Below are 20482 nucleotides of genomic sequence, written 5' to 3'. Positions count from 1 at the left end.
GATTAACCTAATGAAAAAGTTATACCGTTCGGTTGTTTGTTGAAAGGATGTGCAAATCAAGTTATCCGTTCCCCGTCAAGTTAGTAGTTTCGATCGAAATCAGTTTGGCAGCGACGAAGTTTTTAAAGTAACTGTTATAAGACCGAGGGAAACTTGCTGCGGATCTTGGCGTTAAAACGAATCTTGCATCTGGGAAATAAGTTTTTAGATTACCTAGTTTGCGCAAATATAAACTTTAAATTTTATAATAGCAACAAAGTAAACGGTTTCCAACAGCTTTTTAAGTAAAATGGCTCATTTAGAGTTAAGCTGAGATTTAATATCAGCTGTCCATATTTTATTTCGTTTAGCAAACACCCTTAAACTCCTTAACTACTGAAACACATTACCCTCAGTAGCATCAGAACAAAAGACAATGCCGGAAATTGGCGTCTTTTTTTTTCGCGCGGCCATCGACCAAACTTTGTTTTTTGATTACAAAATAGTTTAATAAACCAAACTTACTATGACATGTATACCTCTAAACTCAGTCTGAACTGAGTTACGAGCATTAGAAGTTTGATGATTTTCATACTAGATTTGCTTTTTGCGCGCAAAGTTTTGTAAGAAATTGCAACAAAATAGTGACATTGTATGTGTAAACAAACAACACCATCCATTAAAGGCTCCAGACATCAGTATGGGCAGAATCAGCGCAATAAAAAAATAGCGCAATATTTTGTTGCAATTTCATGCAATTTCATTAAAAAAAAAAGACGCCACTTTCCGTACAAAATCTGGCATTGCCATTTGGTAATTTAGTCACAAAGTTCCCAATGCGCTTAGAGGCTTATTTCACGCGGGCGCTCAATGAAAAATGCTAGTATTTTTTAGTCCTGTATTTTTCGGATACACTGGAAGCAAAGAAAATAATCCACGTGCAGTATTTGCGATTCCCATTCAGTTTATTTGCGTTCATTGACTATGCAATTAGAATGCATAGCCATGGTTGTGCGATTCTGTTTTTAGGTCAGCAAGGAAAATTGCATGAAATGGATTTTTCAACTCGCTCCTAATCTTATAAGTTTGTTTGCTGTCGGAATAATAATTTCCTGGTATGCGAGTGGGATTCCGAATCCATTACATTTTCAATAAACGTTTAATCACTTATGAGAGGATGCCTTGGGAGGATGCATGCCTTAGAATTAATTCTATTACTTACTTCAATAAATAATCATCTATTCAGTTCAGGAATAACGACATGAATTTGAGCTTTAACATACTATGAGATTTTAAAACAACGTCACGTCGTTTCTAATGAATTTGGTAATATAATTGCCAAATAATTCTCAGTAAGGCATAACAATATTGTCATAATTCTGCTCCTTATTCCTCCAACGTCTGTCGCAGGAAATTATCCAAGAAACAAACGATTTGATCCTCCAGAATTTGATGTAAAATGCAAATTGGAAATCACTTTGTCGAAAAGGGAAATTCTCAACAAACGCCTTGTGAAATACGGACATTGTTCCAAGATTCCCGAATGCCGAAATAGTATTCGGATACCGTTCGTTCGACCGAAAGAGATTTGTGTGGAACTCGCGTGAAGACCTCCGGGAATAGTACAATAACTTTACAGTCCGAGTGTAACGCTTTAGTTGTTATGCGATTTATTAGAAATTTGCGAAACTTGGGCGTAGTTTTTGGTTTAAAAGCTAAGTAATAGTAAGCAAATATTTAATTTCGTCACAGATGATTATAATATGTACTAGTAGTTTCGTTAAGATTTCATGAAGATATTAACTTTCAAACAGTATCAAATAGAAGTCGTTAAGTAGCAGAGCCTTCACGCACGTGTAAACTATGATTACCTACTATGAAGGCTTGGATTAAGAGAATTAAGCCCGTCACAGACTTAGCTATAATATATTAATATTTTTATAGCACACCATATAGTCACAGAAATATATTTATAGCTGAGTGTGTGGTCACTATAGAAAATGTATAGTAGTATGCCTAGCTATAAAAATATTAATATATATTATAGCTAAGTCTGTGACGGGCTTTACAGCGTCTGTAAATAAATAATGAGAAACAAAAGCCAATAACGTTGTAAGCATTAACTATGTAGGTAAAATGTAGAGCATCCTGGATGTTGGGCATTATAGTACTATTGTATCATTTTCAATCTACTGTTTAATTAAGCCTTAACAATGAAAAATTTCAGCTAAAGTCTAATAAAACGGAATTTCTAAACACAGAACATTTCATACCTTCAGTTCATAGAGTTACCGCTATTTACCTCGGCATTTCATACGAGAGCAGATAGGCTTTAGGTTTAGTACGTACTCAGTTCACAGTGAAATAGCGCGAAAACAAAGCCTGAAATACTTACCGCGGTCACGTGCGACTTGTCGCGTTCAGTAAATCAGTTTGCCAACATTTTTCACAAGATTAATGTAAGTCAAAATACATATTCTGCACACGTTCATACTTAGAGCGTTAACTTAAATTTTTCTTAGATTTTAAAAGTATGAATCCACAATCTGAGCTCCATTGCTTATGTATCAGGTTATTCCGTGATTCATTAAGAATTAAAACAGTGCGTACTCTTATTGATTTCAGTGAATACTGCGGTTTCTCCTGCTGCTGTTACAAAATATAAAAAAAATCTTCAATATGTAAACTCGCTTTAATAATAAGTTTTAAAAAACTTTGTACAATCTAAAGAAAAACATAGAGATGCGGATGTTCCGCATTTGCAGAGGCGAAAGCGGAGTTTGTTACAACCCTATGCAGTGAATAAGAAATTTTCATACAGAAGAAGTTAAAAATTTGCGAATATTTTCTCGGTAATTTAGTGGGTCAGTTGATAAAGAAAGGCGCCAGTGCCAGAACTGGCGTCGAGACAAAAGACTGGAAACACTTAGCTCGGTCACGTGCCGCTTGTCGCCTTCAGGAAATCAGTTTCGTTACGTTTTTCACGAGAGAAAACTTTAAACAGACTCTACTAAAATTACATTGAAACTTAACGATCCAGTGTATCTCTGCAGTTTGCGAGTTTACAGGTTAACGTCATCATTTATGACGGTGTGTTATCCCAAGTGGTCGAAGCGATGGAAAAAGGCACTCGAAGATTTGCAGCGCATAAAAATGGTCTCTGAGATAGAAAAACGTAATTTGTCCCGTTTAATTCAATAACATTTTTTATCTCACCTGCATCATAGTAAAGAAACAGATCATCCACAATGCATATTGAAATGGATGTTAAATATTTGCAAGTCTATTCGTCACTGTCGCCGCGCCTCTTTCATTTCCGAACGCCCGATTAAAATAATGCACTCAATGCAGCCGACTAAAAGCCGGCTCTGCAGGCAGAGCGGATTCAGTAATGGAAGTTATTAACCAGTATTACGGAGATTAAATCTTAAATTAAGGTCAGTTTCAGCAGATAAGTACTGTAAAAGAACACTGAAAAAGTTTAACTGGTGCAATAATGAAGAAAATTCGTGAAAATTCGTCCCACTTGTTCAGGCAATAAGCTATCATAGATACTAAGGATCAAAATATAAGAATGAGGTTTATTTTTCCATATTATAAATACGAGATGCTTGGGAGAGCAAAAGGAGACATAGAAATAGTGTTATTTAGCTACAAAAACATTGTTATTCTCCAAAATAAAGTCTTTTAATATCAGCACAGTAATAGAGTTGCTGCATATTTTAATATAATGGGAATGAAACGCGCGCTGCCCTGGACAATGACGAATGGACTCGCGCCGCAAATATTTAGTTTTAATTTCGATATGCATTGTTGACGCTGTTTCATAATAATCATTTTATTTGCTACCGTCATTGTATGCTGTGTGACATTCGATACGCGGTTGTGATCAGCATTTCATTTTGTCATAAAATAAGTAGGTAGGTAATATTGAAGTCAATTTCAGGGAGAAATTATAACATGTTCAATTTACTACATTCAGTTATAATTATGTAGGTACTCGTATATTAGCCTAGGCTTGCAGCTCTAGCGAATTTAGTTTTAACTATGTTGTACATATTGTTGGTATATCCTAATCTATTAATAAGTATCTTATTAAATAGTAAGAACATTAATTTATCATTGCCAAAACTTATTAACAAACATCACACAAAAACTTAAAACTAAAACTTTCATTATAATTTATTTCTACCTTTGCATTTTTTGCTGCATTTAACTTGATCTCAAGCGCACTGCTCTTCTCCAGTTCTATGAAGAGTTAAACTGAACCAACTCAGTAAATACTACGAAATGAGCTAAATAATAAATTCATACTTTAAGTTCCGTTGCATAAAGTTCACTATAATTCACAGCGCAGGTACTTGAGATTAGTTGCTTCATTCCTCATTGCAGGTCTTAATAAAGATTTCACGAGCGTTCTTAGTGCTTGAACAGTGCTCTTAGTTGAGTTAAAGTATAAAAACTAGATAAAGTGTGTTTCAGAAAATATTTCAAATGGGTCTTCTTGGAATTTTCATAAGTTTAAAGGTTCACTTTGTTACTGTTAGTTCTTGTTACTTTGTTGATAGTTGATTGGATTTATTATATTTTAAAAGGCATTAAGTAGGTAGTTTATAATATTCTGAATTCTGTTTTTCGTCTTTGGTGGAGTTTTCATCTACGGCTGTAAAACGCAGTGACTTATCGTAGCACGCACGTTTCGTAGAAGGGTGAAATACCAGAAACGGATCATAGTCGGAAAATAATGTGATATACAACTTTGAGCAGTGGCAATATCGTAACCAATTAGGTTTATCAGAAGAACCTCGAATGTATGTGAACATTTCGTTATTACTTAACCATAATACTTTTTAGCGTAAAACAGCAGTAAAGTATACAAAACGGGAAAATTACACAATTCATACTTACCATTTCCTTTGAAATAAGGCCGCAAGTATGATTTAGTTCGTCACAGCAGGAGTACTCGCGGGGTAAGTGGCTTCATCCCTCATTGCAGTCTTAATAAAGATTTCACGAGCGCTCTTAGTGCAGGAATGGGGCTCTGGGAGTTGTAGAATAAAAACTGGACAATTAGGTTTCTCAGGCTACATTTCTTTAAAATTTTCTTAACCACATTTTTGTTTTGATGACAAATGAAAGGCGCATCTACGAAGGTGCTAATGGGATGTTGTTCGATGTTAAGTTCAATTAGATCTTCGTCGCATGACAACTTGGGAAGTATACGAGTAAGCGCTGTTTTAAAAGCTGAAAGACAATGCAACCTCCTTACCATCAATTTTATGAACTTCTTGAGTGTTAGAGACCTGCATACAGTGAAATGGTAGGCACGTGAGGACTCCTGTGTAACCAGGATCTACAGTTTGACCGCCATTAAAAACCCAACCAGTGAAGGTCAAGTTTGTATCGGAGGAAAGTTCAACTGTCATTGGATCCGCAACGAAATGAATCAGAAGAACATAGAAGGAGTTCGAAGTTAAGGTTCGACTTCCTTACAGTACAAAGCGGATTACAGGTGACAAAAAAAGGTTTATAGATCGTTTCATCCACGAAGACGCGCCCCACCAATTTTTGGTCGAGGGAAGCGCGTTGTGCGGGGAGTTTGATCCGAGCAATCCGAGTGTCATTAGTGTGTACCAATAACACTCAAACATTAGCGGAAAAATGGTAGGGCATATCTTCGTGGATGAAACGATCTGTAAACCTTTTTTTGTATAATAACCTATAAGAAACGCACATGTAAAATAGACGCCTACACATCTGCGGCCGCTTATTTACAAATTATGAGTGCTGCATCCCCAAGACGAACGACGCTTGAAACATGCACGAGCCGGTAGACCTCTGCGCTACTGAATTCTAAACAGGGGTGATATTCCCAAATCGCTCGAGAATATTACGATTGAATGCAATTTCGCACACGTACTTGTAAGTTTAAAGCATGGAGTAGGAAAACGCGCATAAGGTGCCGTTGAAAATGACGATGTCGCTTAAGGGTGTCGTTTAATCGCTGAATTTACATTTCCATAAAGGTCGAAACTATTGTCCATTTATAGTATTTATCTTCAGGGTAATGAATTTCAGCTTAAATCGTATTCTTCATGGAATTTTTTATAGATCTCACAATTCGTCTCTATATTCTCCCGTTTCTAGATATTTATCTGAACACATCCCATTTGCCATTTCAACAGTATTTGAGAAGCTTTACACTATTTTAAGTACCTACCTTAAGGTACCAAGGTACACTACTAGGTTACTATTTTTGTAGGGAAATTTGCGAAATATTGTTTTCAGAATAGCCCACCTAATACGTTGTAGGCGGCATGCGGCTTTTCCGACGCACTCTCTTTACTACATCACTACGAAAGGGATTTGCTAAAAGCCGCAACATACATCACTATCTGAAAATACTGAACTTTATTCGTGACTCTCTTAAGGTCGGTTTTCCCCCGGCCGGCTTTTGATGGAGGTGCATAACTATGTTTTTATATTTGTTCCAGGCCTGCACAGAATTCAAATCACACATTTTATGCGACCGCGAGTGATATTGCTCTCATAGAGTTTTATTTGCATCAGTTATGATTCTTAATTGTACATTTGTATGCAAAATTTATAGTTTAACGCACATGATTGTGTGATATTGTGATATAAACAATTTTCAGCAATATACAGTGTGTGATGACAAATTATACAGGGTGATATACAAAACTTTCACCGGAACGAACAAAAATGCAACTATGTAGGAATGTAGTCGCTAAGTTACTTTCAATAAATCGACCTTTACTCCGTTTGGGCGGACGAGTGATTCAAAGTCTGTGTAGACAATGTAACTTTCAATTTAAATTTCGTTAAATTTGAGGACCAGTTTTGCTATATAGGGTTGCAGTAGAGTAGTGTGGTGTGGTTTCACCTTTTAGGTAATGTTGGTAATGAGTAGGTATTCCAAAACAAAACGTAAACATAAAATCATGATTGGCGGGGGCACTGCCGTGCCCCCAGATATATCACTGCCATTGCTTAGCTCTAGGAAATGTGGGCCAATGCTGAAAATAAGGTCTTGTTATTTCTTGCTCGAGTGGCTACCACGGTTCGGAAGACGTAGCGTGGGTAGGCCTCTCACTAGGTGGACCGACGATCTGGTGAAGGTCGCCAGGATGCTGGCAGCGCAAGACTTGTCGTTATGAAAATCCTTGGTGGGAAGCCTTTGTACAGCAGTGAACGTTATTTGGCTGAAACGAACGAACGATTTCTTGCTTCAATTTAATAATGTTCAATGGTCATATCGATAGGTGTACATACTCCACATGCATGGGAATTTCTATTCCATCTGTCATCGTTAGGCTCCGAATAGGAACGTGTCTTGCGTAATGGGCAACACACGCAACCCGTAGTCCATCTCACCCGTTCCCAATATTGGTTACGTTCTGAAAACCTGATTTCTCGAAATGCAACTGTATTTGTCGGTACAGTTCCCATAGTCCCAGAATGATTAAAACGATATTTAGGTTGGTATAGCATGAATCATTTCACAAAGAAAAGGAATCGGTGCGCGAAGTATGTTAGTTTCAGTTAGTTCCAGTTTCAATTCGTAATGTAGACAATGTAGAGCATAATAGACGTAAATGATCATCCGTATCGTTCTACTGCTTTCAACTGTTATACTGATTTCGGATTTGAGATTTTTAGCTTGAGCGTGCTCATCTTCAACATAGGTATGAATTTTTATACTGAAACCGGGCCTTCAGTTTCAGTGTCCACAAATTTCAAGGAGGATAAAGTAGTGCTTGCCTATCAAGCGCAAATCAGTGCTTTGAAGTTTGCAAGCCTACATTGCCTACCTCTAAATAAAACTATCGCCAGCGACTGCTGTGCGATCACCCCTGGGCGCAGTTAGGGTGAAATACTGCGCATTATGGCACCGTCCCGGCCAGAACTTCGCCGACTAATTAAACTTCACATAAGTGATATTTATTCGAATTAGCCTGTCGTTACGTACAGAATACCTACAAGTATTGTTAGAGTTATGAACAGACTTAGCACAGTTAAACCTTTATGTTTAGGTACCTACATTTAAGTGGATCACGTTTGGACTGAAAAAAAAAGTTCTGTAAACATACGACAGAACTTGAAAAAAAAATGGTTAGCGTTCGGTATATCATAAGGTATCACCTCCACATAAACTATATGTTCAGACCATGAGATGTAACTACATCGGACTGATCAACGGATCAATCGAATTTAAATTTTGTTATACAATGAATGAATTGTATAACTACTCGTATTCTATATATATAAAAGGAAGTCGTGTTAGTTACTCCACTTATAACTCAAGAACGGCTGAACCGATTTAGCTGAAAATTGCCAGGGAGGTAGTTTAGAGCCAGGAGAAGGACATAGGATACTTTTTATCCCGTTTGAAAATAAAAAAAAGTCTGCTTATTTATTGCCATTAAGGCGGAACAAAGTTCGCCGGGTCAGCTAGTTAGTTATAAAAGTTGCTTTATTCTGCTTTCATTTATAGCTTAGATGCTTCTTGTGTAACGAAGGGAACTAAAATTTAACTTTTAAGCTATGAGTACTTTTAGTTCGGGCATGTTTTAAATTATAAGTGCTCATAACATCTAGAAAGTTGGCGAATTGCTCCGATCCGCTCACGTTGGACGTAGACAAACTACATTTAAACTACGGTACAGTCAGTACATCAGAATATACATTTTTGTTCCAAAATAGTAGCTATTACAACTGCATTAGAAGCTACAGTGTTTAGGTCCACGTTGTCGCCTGTACATGGACGATAGTTGCACAGTTTCATTAATATTCTCAACCAACTCGTAATTTATTAACGGTAAATAGAGGAGATTCACTCAGCTCATAGGATTTTTTTAAATAATAGTATTAAGATTGAATATTATGCTTAATTACATATTGTTGCCAATAATACATTAAATTTTTAGTAAATGCTGGTAGGATTTAACCTTTTTAATGGCCTATCTCAAGAAAACAGTTTTATAGGTAGGGTAAAAAGATTATGAGACATGTAGAGGCTCCTTAAGTACAAAATATTTGACGATTTGTAAGTACTATTTATTATTAGTCTATACAATTGACTGTGACTTTGACTATATTCCTTATGCTGAAGCCGCGTAGGTAGGTATAAAAACAGATTTCAATTAAAGATCTAATTATGCGAGTAAGACCTGAGGGCCGGGGACTATTACCAGACATCAGAAAAACAGATAGAACAAGGGAAATTCAATATTAAACGAGCACCTCTGGCTAGCTCGAAAGACTCGACATAGCAATACGAGATCTTTTGTCGGCTGAGGTAAGAGGCGAGTATTGTCCGCGCCTTAATGAACAGCTAACGAACTGAGAAGCACTCCGCCTTAATGGCCGCCGTTAAAGCTGGACCAAGGAATGCCAAGAGCTTCGCCAGATCTTGGCGAAAAACTTAAATATAATTTGATGTCGTGCTATTTCGAGATGCGGAACCATTTGTGCGACCTAGGTACGGATAAAATACTTCATACCTACGCCTCCACACGTATTTAAAACATGGTCTGAAAGGACTAAAATTGCAATTTTACGCAATAAGAAAGACTTTGTTACAAGTTTTAGTTATAAGTTATGTTCTGTGACTTTATAATTTGTTACATTTACCTATTATCATAAAGAGAGTGAAGCACAAAATCATGATAAAATACTGTATACTTTTGCATGCCGTGGCCGCCTATAATTAAGATAGCACCTAGTCCTAAGAAAGAATATGTATGTAAACCCCTCTGCTTGTACTTGTTTGTCTTGTTGGTTGTCCTAAATAAATAAATAAAAAATAAATATACTGTATAAAGAGAGTGGGAGCACTAAATTATATTTAGACGTGAGTTGACGTTATACTTAATTATTGCACTAAACTTTCATAAGACGTGTCAGTCGCAACGTGTAATGGAAAATGTTGGTCGTTGCACGAGTGAGCTGTAACTTCGGAATCAGAATATCTGCTAAAGTTCGTAAGTGGAAAATGTGGTAGAGAAGTCAACACACAGACTGCTTTGTATTAATTTGAATAAACTTATGAGACGGGCTAAATCTCTGTCTGACAAACCACACCAACAAAAGAAAATGCTAAAAGGTTAAAAAAGTGTGGTGATGTTCTTATTTTTAGAATTTTTAAGTATGCCCGCATTTAAGACACAGATTTCCCTTTTATGGACGAAACTATGTCTGTCGAGTTATCAAGGAATCTCAGGAACGGTAAATTCTTCAGCCTGATTCAAATAAGAATTCCTTGATAAGCTTAGTTCCCTAAAATACGAATTAGAAGAAAGTTTTAAAAGGAATTGAAAGGTTTACAGAGAATCCAATATTGGCTGTACGAACAATGTTACGAGTTACTAGTAGTCGGCCGTTTGGTGTAGTGGTTCGAAACGGACTACTATTCCGGAGGTAGCGGGTTCGATTCCCGCACAGTACAAACATTTGTGTGCATGAACATATTTGTTTGTATTGGACTGGGTGTTTTCTATGTATAATAAGTATGTATTTACAAAAAAAAAACTATTTAAGTATATTTATATCCGTTGTCTAGTACTCATAGTACAAGCTTTGCTTAGTTTGGGACTAGAAGCGCAGTGTAAATGTCCAAGGATATTTATTTATTATTTATTATTTACTGTTTAAAACACAACGCGCAACGTAAAAGTATTACTGGTATTATCTACTTATATCATGCTATTAATTTGTTAAGCAAGTATCTTCGAATACCTACCTAGATGTTGCTAACGCAACAACCGTAGTATCGCTGAGACATACGCCCGTATTCACAAACATTACTATTAGGTCTCATTGGTCTCATGAACCAATCACAGAGCTCTATTCAACGGTGTGCGTTCGGTTTTCGAGACTATTCCCACCTCTCGTTCCCACCACTGCAACTCCTGTGTAGCCAGGATCTGCAGCTTGACCACCATAAAAACCCGTTCGTGTGCGTTCGATTTGCTGCTTTCGTTTGTGTGGGCGATAGATGTTACCGCAAAGTTTTCCTTCAACGCTCGCTTGCACGCGCCGAGCGACTTTGATTTTATTCCAACTGTATCGCTCGCTGCCGCCAGTTGATCTTTCTTTTGATTCAAGCTTTTATTTTCAGTCTGCGGAAATACTCAATGTTTCTCTTACAGTTTTTACTTCTTTCCTTTCAGCGGTTGCTCGTTAGTAATAAAATATTACGTCTAATCGAAAGCTCAGGAGGGAATATTGAAAAACGCGTTAAAATTAAAACTGCAAACGTTCAGATTTTTTGCTTTAACTATAAAAATTTGCTGGAGCAGCGAATTGCTGGATAGCTTTTTTGACGCGTTCGTAAACGCTACATTGCGTAAAAAAAGTATTTTGTTAACTAACGCCACCACGAATCCCGAAACGCAACTGAAAATAAAAATCTATGTTTTGTATAGTTTAGTTAAATTGACTTATCAAGTTATTTTGCGCTTCAAGTAGCTGTAACAAAAGTTTCATCTCTTTTTTGTTTTCAAATATTATGGATTTCTAAATAATATCTGAACATTAGCTACTGGTACTGGCGAAAGCTATATGCTTGGCGTGCTGCCTACCTAACGATGTTTTGGGAATTTCTCATAACCCTTTCTACCAAAAGTGAACTGCCTCTACCATACCAAAGCAAAGCATAGCCATTGTAGGTTCCAAAATTCGATTTTGCGTCCATACATCAATCAGTGCGGTAAAAAATTTCCATCAAACGCTCTAATAGGTTTATGGAACAGAAAGATAGAGAGAGAGGGAGATTGCGGGAGGGAGCAAAAAGAAAGCGGACTGAAAGGCTCGGAAGTCCATTCAGATGCATTCGACCGGCGGGACTACAGCCGCGCGGCAACAACTGGAAGTGTTCTGCCGTTGCGGACGACGCGTTGGATACGAATACTTTTCAGTTTATTTTGCAAAACAGGCATTACATTACATCAGTAAACTAATACCACTAATACTAATAAATTAAATATAATAAATGGACAATGCCTGCTGAAAAGTAGAGTCTGAAACGGTTTGCCTAAATACCATCCACAGAATTTTTCACCTAGTACTATCACTTAGCCCAAAGAACGTTTCGCCCAATAACCCGCTGAATTTTTTACCCATTATGAACTGTTTGCCCATATAATGTTTTATCCACAGTCTTTTAGTCGAAAACGTTTTGCCCACAGTACGTTTTTTTAACTCTTTCCTACCTATTTTTTAACATTAGATGGATTATAATTATTTGCATGCATAATCTGAGTTACAATACGAGAAGCATAACCTTTAGAATAAATCACTTAATATTGGTCTTATTTAATTACGAATTGATTTAATTTAAGTGCAATAGTGGAAGTCCGTATTGATGATAGAGCATTTAGGACATTTGGTTTTTCGCAATATTAAGTCTCAAAGGCTTGAATTTCATAAAATGTCTCTATTCTCTGTCTTTCAATTTCAGATTACCTACATCTTATAGCTAGGTATTTGCTGTGTACAAATAATGTGATTGGCTGATGGCCATTCCAGTAGATGCCGGTCGAAGTTAGTGTCCAACATTTGTACCATAACGCGAGTTCGAAATCTATCGGTGCACAGTCGGCTTGCATGACTGTGTTGCGGCGAGCGAGCGGATTGCGCGAGCATGTTAGCGTTAGCCGCTGTGTTTGTAAGCACCTCGGCTAGTTTAAACCACATTATCGAAACTTTAACGCCGTGGTTAACGTTTGGCTAACATCGTTTAGTCTTTTCAAGAAAAGTCGAAAAGACTGATAATGTATCAGAGACATTATTTTTTCTATGGGAAAATACAGTCATGCATAGGTCGGTTTACTATGGATTAGTCGTGTATACTTTATTACATTGTAAGCTGTGAGATTAATTTGTACTTTTTGTTAAGGAAACCTGTTTCACGACAAAGTAGATGCATTTTTATAGTTTTCCTAGAGGTAAATTAAAGGAAAATTTTGTATATAAATGGCGTAAAAGGTCTAATAGAGTCCAAACTCAGTTAGTAGAGAAGCTTCTTAATTTTGCAATTTTGCTTATTAATGAAATAAGACTTCTTGCTATGGCGTGGTAAGTAGGTACACAGTCCTGAAACGCAAAGGAGGCTGCTAATTACCTTAATTATTCGTCAGTGGGTCCTCGGTACGAATGGAAGTCTAAACGTGGATTACAAATATTTTACGGGAGTTAATTAGGGTTTGTTTTTGGCTGCCCGAAAAATTTCCGCTAATTTATTATGGCCATCCAGAATTTGTTGGCTGTACAAAAGTTTCTTGCTCATTGCGACTGCTTGTCTGTGTTTCGGTGATAAATAAAATGTATAAATATTAAGTACATTATGGCAAGTACCAATGACTACGTCCCAAATTCTACAAGTACTACTAGTGGAAAATATTACCTTGGTATGTGCACGCTATGGCACTTTTTACCACTAGTAGAAAGTTATAAAGTTACATATCTCAACTAAGAGATACACAATCCTTCTTTAAAAGACAGTTAATCATTCTGATTTAAATCCAATTTAAGGAAAGTTAATCGCAAATCGATTAAATAAACGACTTTTTCTCCAAAGCTTTCAAAATTAAATTTCCCCGAAGGCTCCAACAAAAGTGTACCGTAGACAAGAGATAGGCCTACCGACGTGGGCCGAACAAAGGTCGAACACACGGGACGTGACCTCTTAACTAAACATAAAAATAAAAGCTTTTACGTATTTCTCCGTAATCGGAAACCGAGGTTGATTTATGTAACAAAGGTAAGAAAATTCGGTCATATTTTGTAGTCGACTTTCTATTTTTATAAACAGAAATACTTACTCGTGTTTTTATCATCAGCTAATGTTTTTTTTTATAATGACAGACTACTTATTTCTTCTATCAAAATAAATTACGAACAGTGTTCCAAATCTTGCCTACATTTTATAATTTTAGGTCGTTCATAGAGGGATAAATGTAGAAATGAAACAACCTAACAAAACATTAATATTTATGGTAACACCTAAATCGCAATATTAATTAAGAATCGATTCCGAATAACACGAATAAATGATAGCTAAATCGAAAACGGATTTATTTACAAGGCAGGCTTAATGCGTGTTTCCTGCTAAATCCCGTTTCTGAATTGGGAGAGCCTGGATTTCCTTTCGTATATCCGCGATCGGTGAAATTTATAGAGTGTGAAAACTCTGTGCCGATGGATCTCTGTGAAATGACGAACGTGATCCGACTGCGTAGCGCCGAAACAAATAGGGTGCGGATGCGGAATTTACCTATAGAGTAATGTTTGTTGTGGCAGAATTTGGTTTGGTTACTGTTGAGATGAAAGTGTTGTATTTTATAGTGACCTTCAGTCAAATGTTATATTGTAGAAGAGATGATGTCGAAATAAGTAGGTACGAAACGAAAAAGGTTAGTACGTTTACAGTGGCTACCTTAAGCACACTGCGCACTGGTTTGATACCGTACTTTTTAAGGGGTCGTAAAAATACGGTCTCAAATGTAGTCTATTTAAATTTTCCGTTCACTCATCATTGTTAGGCATCAAGATAACAATTAGACATTTAAATTTCAGTGAAGAATAAGAAAGCATATCTATCCCCCACAGCGAGCGTACACTTCCTATTTAGTAGGATTCCACCCTTTGTCCTTAATCTAATGCCGGGGTCTAGTGTTGTTGAGTTATAAAAGGGTGTAAAGGTCTGTAACTGGTCCCCCAGGACATTATTTATGGGACCGCAGCCCTGGATGTCTGGAGCACAACGAGAGTTATGGCTAACCCACATCGTGATGCCGACAATTTAATACAATAAAACCGTGATCTCTCTGAGAAAGCGAGTGGATTTGTTAAGAATTTCGGGGATTACCCGGACGCGGACGGTCGCCTGAATGATGCGAAGAGTTTAAAACGTAAGTTGTGTGCGTAAAGAAAACTCTTACAAATTCATACAAGTAACTATAACGTTGAAACTGTAATGTCTCGAAATACATAGTACGTACGTAACTTAATTATTACTTTGATTAAAATATTTTTAAAAGTTTGATGTGTCCTCCATAATAGGTACATCAGTGATATCAAAAAAGCACTTTAAATTTTAGCGAGCTAAAATTAAAAATGCCAGCCCTGCCTTATAAAACTCGTTATTCTTTTCCGTTTCATTTTATAGTGTCAAATGAAGCCGCCTGCCTCCTTGTCTCCATTCGCCCCGTGCACTGTATTATGAATTTCAGCGCTGATATACTGAAATATATTGCCTTTATGCATACGTCTCTAATATTCACGCCAGTTTCTGTGTTTCACATCGCAAATTGGCTTGTTCCTTGCCAATTTTGTTGGCTAGCAGTAGGTATTGTAGCGAACAAAATGAGATTTCTAAGCTCATCCAAGTATTTGGAGAAGCGTATATCAACTTAGAAATTAAGTACAATAGGAATATGTACGAGTATACATATTATGCAATAACAATGTCTATTATGTAAGTTTATTTGTGCTGGCGATATAATAGGCATCTTGAAAGACACTCAAAAAGAAATGGCAATCTCCCCAGTTGATTTACTAAACTTCTTATTAGAAAGTTCATTACTCAATTTTGTTTTCATGCCCCTTGGTTGTGCTTGAAACCTTTCTGGGCACAGGGCTAGAATTTCCATGCCATCATCCAAGCCAAACAAATGTAAATTAATAAACAAAACCTTATCTCAACAAAGCTGCTTTGAATCCCTAATAAAAGTCTTCGATAAACTGCATTAACTGAGCAAACTCCGCGGGACCTTTGTACTTCAGATGCTTGCATTAGCATATAAATTAATTTCCTAATAAATAAGTTTTGCGGGGCCGCGTCCTCTAATGAATTTCGATTGGACGCGTCATAGAAACTTTGCTGATAGACCCCGCATAGTTATTAAATAGAACGAAATCAATGCAATTATGTCAGTAGCCGAAGAACAAACTGATTTTCCAAAATTTGGGATGCATTTAGGGCTGAGTTGCACCATCTTACTTTAACTTTGACAAACGTCAAAAATCTGTCAAACTCCATACAAAAAGCACCGGTTATTGATTGTTAATGTTACGGTTAATATAAAGGGTTGCAATGCAACTCAACGTCAAAGTTATAATTTTTGGCAAGTGGTCCTAAATACTTAAACTATCAAACGCATAATTTCCAATTTGTGTTTGGACCTACTTTTAAAATAAGAAAGTGATGCTAGTAAACGTACCTACTTATAATACTTTTTGTGCTTGTTTTAATAGGCTTAAGAGAGGTCATATTCTACTGTTATGTTACAAAGGCCGTGTCTATGACGCTGCTTTTCTGTGGTCCCCGTAAATCACCAGAGTTACCTATTTGCAGGTATTTTAATTAATTTGAACTTACTGACTGTACTGGTGGTGGAACAGGCTGGGTGCTGATTGAATTTGTGACGTTTAGGCCAATTAAACACGATCTAATTTTGGAACTGAGTTAGGTATATGACCTGTATTTGAAAATACTAAATTATTTATTGAATAGGAAATATTTGGTATGAGTTCAACGTTATTAATTAGTTTCTGCAAATATGTACAATTGGGAGCTTTTGTGTCGCGCTTTAACAAGGCCTACATTCACTGATTAATTTCATCCAAGAATAATTTACATTACAGCAGTTTTGTTTCATTTTAATAGCTACTTACTGATTTCTAATTAACATATTTAAAAAGACTTATACAACGCCGATTTAACTGTAGTCAATAGACGACGACAAAACTTTACTAATCAAAATAGGTTAGTAAGTACTAAATACAAAGTAGTTTTTTCGTTGACTTTGAGCTTTAAGGGCTCTATTGCTATTTTCAATGGTGTTCACTTCACAAAGAACTTTTTATCAATACAGGTTTCTAATAAATCTCTGCACCGCTAGACGGGGTCTTGCACTTAGTATGCAAGTCGAATGGCTCGTGATGAGCTCTTGTGCACGGGCCGCGGGCACAATGTACTCGTTACTACGCTAATAAGGGTTGTAGGGTATCGATACTGGAAGAAAAACATTATTTATATGCAATAGAGAAGGGATTCTTAGGTAAGATGGGGCTTGATGAAGTCTGTGAGCTAATACATAGACCGGACATAAAAGTTATTCCTTATACTTTTGTCTTTTTTACCTGAAAATAAAATTCTATAAATGAAAAACTGATAAACTATGCCTGTTGATGTAATGTAGTTAGAAAGTTAATTTTCGTTAATAACTAATATTTGAAGAAAGAAGGAAAATAATGATTAATTTGAAATGAATTCAAATCAATATCAATAGTATTCAGGACAAATAAAAGGGTAGGAATACTTCTCGTACTTTAAGCTGTTTCAAAAGCTTTTTTGTGAAAAACTAGCACCACTATTTCAAGTGCGCTTTGCTTCCGAATGCTAGGCAATGAATCAGGCCTTACCGTAAGTACTTTTATCGCAATTTTTTCGCCGTGCGTTTAATTCAATTTTGCCCCGCTGCAGGGGAGAGTCAGGTTAGTTTGCCAGCTAATCAATCAGTGTCCACTCGGTCGATGCCCAATTTTGGGGAAATGCGTCGGATTTTAATAAAATTGTCGCAAATGCCTGTTGCGTGGGTAATATAAAAGTTTAGGAGGGAGTGAGGGTATGTGCAAGAGTAATCCGTTATTTTTTCGTACAATGTGTCTGGGAGAAAAGTTTTGGGTATGGGGTGATTTTGAGAGAGGAGACTGGGGAAAGGAATGTTTTTCCTCAATGTTTGGAAATGATGATTAACTTCCATTCAAAAGATATATTAAAGCTTCTTTAAAATCTTTATGGGATGAAAAAGGTCGAAAGTTATATTAGAAGTCTTAATAGTAGAGTTTTATAGTAGAGCTTTTTATTGAAATAACAATAATCGCCTTTATTAGTCGAAAATAACCAAAAACGAAAATATTTTTTCAACCGGAATGTCCAATTATGATTCCAATTCTAGTAGGCATATCTTATGCAAACACGTCGATGTAGCATCCGAACCCCCGCTATGCAAATGATCATCTGTGAAAAAGGTACATGCTCGAGGGAACAGTAATTTGAATAAATATTATTTCGCCACATATTTTATGTATGAACACCCGAAGCGCGTAGGGCCAACACTACGGCAGATAGAGCAGCCAGTTCAAAATGAATGTTAAATTCACGTTGCGTCATTAATGGCGCCTTAAGGCTGCACCATCTTACTATATCTTTGACAAACGTCAAAAATGTTCCAAACTCCATACAAAAAGCACCGGTTATCGTTATAGGGTAATTCCAGGATACATGCCCCAGTGGGATAGGTGCCGCGATTTTAAGTTCACTATGTTACAAGCAACTTAGCCTAAAGTTATAGTACGTATAATAGAAAGGAACCTCCCCGTACCACTTTGAGCCTCGCAAACTATCAAAGAGTGAGTTCGTTTAGCCAGTGAGAGCAAAAATCTTCCGCGGCCTGACCTTATCGAGCGTCGAAATAATATTGGAAAGTATCTTATAATGGATATTTTTTTTGTCAGTTGTAAAATGAAGCAGAGTTTTATAAAATTTGATAGACTATCTTATAAATTATACGGGATAGCTATGTTTAATTCGATTTTTAGTGTTATTATATTTTTTATTCAAAAAGGCACCTATCCTATGCTAAAAGGATAGTTGCCTAATTTTTATTGGGTATAGATGCCCTTAGGGCCATGTCCCATGCACCTAGGGGCATCTATCCTAACCTGCTCTTTTTGTCACAGGTAGCAAGTAAGAAGAAAAAAAATGTAGTACGGCTAACCATAGGAAAGTAATAAATAGGGTGCCCTTCTGATCGAATAACCTTTTTACCCGACTGCGCTAGAAGGAGGGTTATGTTTTTCGGGTTGGATGTATGTATTATTTTAGTACAAAATATTAAATTTCATTTTTAATTAACAGTCTTAAGTAATAATACTTGGCTTGTTTGATTTCAAAATGCATTTTTGATCCTTAGAATTCAAAAACTGTATTAACGAGTCATCTATCCCTGCATCAGGCATCTATCCTTAGAAGAAATCATACAGTGAGTCTTCTATCCCCCACATTAGGCGTCTATCCCACTTTTAAGAGGTCAATTAAAATGGTATTTACAAAGAATCGGTATAACTTAAACTGAAATAATTATGGTAATATCATAGACGAAAGACCAAAGTTTACAGATACTAAGGTCAAATTGTTGATAAAAACTTACTGACTGAGTTAGAGAGCTGTTTCAAAAAGTGGGGCATCTATCCTGGACTTACCCTAGTTACGGTCAAAGTTAGGTGGTGCAACTCAGCCTAAGTGATTGTGATCCAAATACCACAGCTCGCTGCAGTTTGGTCGATCTTAATGGAAATCTTTACGAACATTTTAGTTCGGAGTAAAGACTGACTATCCGAAAGAGATACAAATGTTATGTATCATGTTGCGTCGACGTGAGTTTAACCGCGAGATGATGGGTTTTATTTATGTAGTTTAAATACATACCTGTACAATTAAGAGTTTCTCCTTAATACTCGTAGTCTCTTTAAAAACTGGCCATATAATCGAAACAAAGACACAACAAGTTATTTTGACTGGTTGTTCTCTTTGAGCTGCGAAGTGAGCCTAATGTGAAAATCTCATGATACACTCCGTATTATGAATTGTTATGAAGGTGTTATCCGTTTAGGTAATAGGCTGCAGAGGAGAAGGGTTCTTAATAAGTATAACCGAATTTATTACCGCGCGGAGACATTCGTTTGTTTTATTTAATCTTGAATATTTGGTTATAATATTACCTAATTTTATATCAAGGGGATTTCTGTAGGTTTGAGATGAGGTTGCTTTTTCAGTGCTATACCTATGTGGGGAGGCACCGGTACCTACTTAGACGTTATGGAATTATCACGTTCAGCTTAACTCTGGTAAGGTCAAAAGTTAAAGTTTAAACATGTTACAGGCAAGTTATTTTTCAGCTCTAAAAATAGGACTCAGATCAAAGATCAAACACCACAAGAGGTGTTTACTTAGAAGTTTTAATAAGTAATATAAAATTAATAAAATAATCTGATGCACTGGTGATTAACCCTTTCAAATGACATGAACCTTTTTGTTTCAGGAAAATATTCAGTTCCCGAAGAGAGCTCTTCTAGGAACTCTAGGAACTAGAAACACTAGTAGAAGTGCAGAGTGCTGATAGAATTAAGATTTAAAGAAAAAGAAGAGAGTGATGAGAGATAGACCGTGTATTTTTAGAGAGAGAGAAGAGAAGTGACAGATATAAATAAACAATACAAAGGTCATATTCAAATATAGCTATCAAAATATAGAATGTATGTACAGCCAGTTCTGGTTACTTAAGCAAACAGGTTTTTACAGGTCTGTTAGGGATTCTGCGATGAAGTGTAACCCCGCGGGCGAAGCCAAGTGGAAAGGCTGTATTAATCAGTTTAAAGCTATCTTAAGCACGTTCGTCCCACCCCATTAACGATG

Source organism: Ostrinia furnacalis, unplaced genomic scaffold, assembly GCF_004193835.3.
Source record: "Ostrinia furnacalis isolate ACB-3 unplaced genomic scaffold, ASM419383v2 OfSCF0450, whole genome shotgun sequence".
Lineage (NCBI taxonomy): Eukaryota > Metazoa > Arthropoda > Insecta > Lepidoptera > Crambidae > Ostrinia > Ostrinia furnacalis.
The sequence above is the reverse complement of the archived record's forward strand: the minus strand, read 5'-3'. Positions refer to the sequence as shown.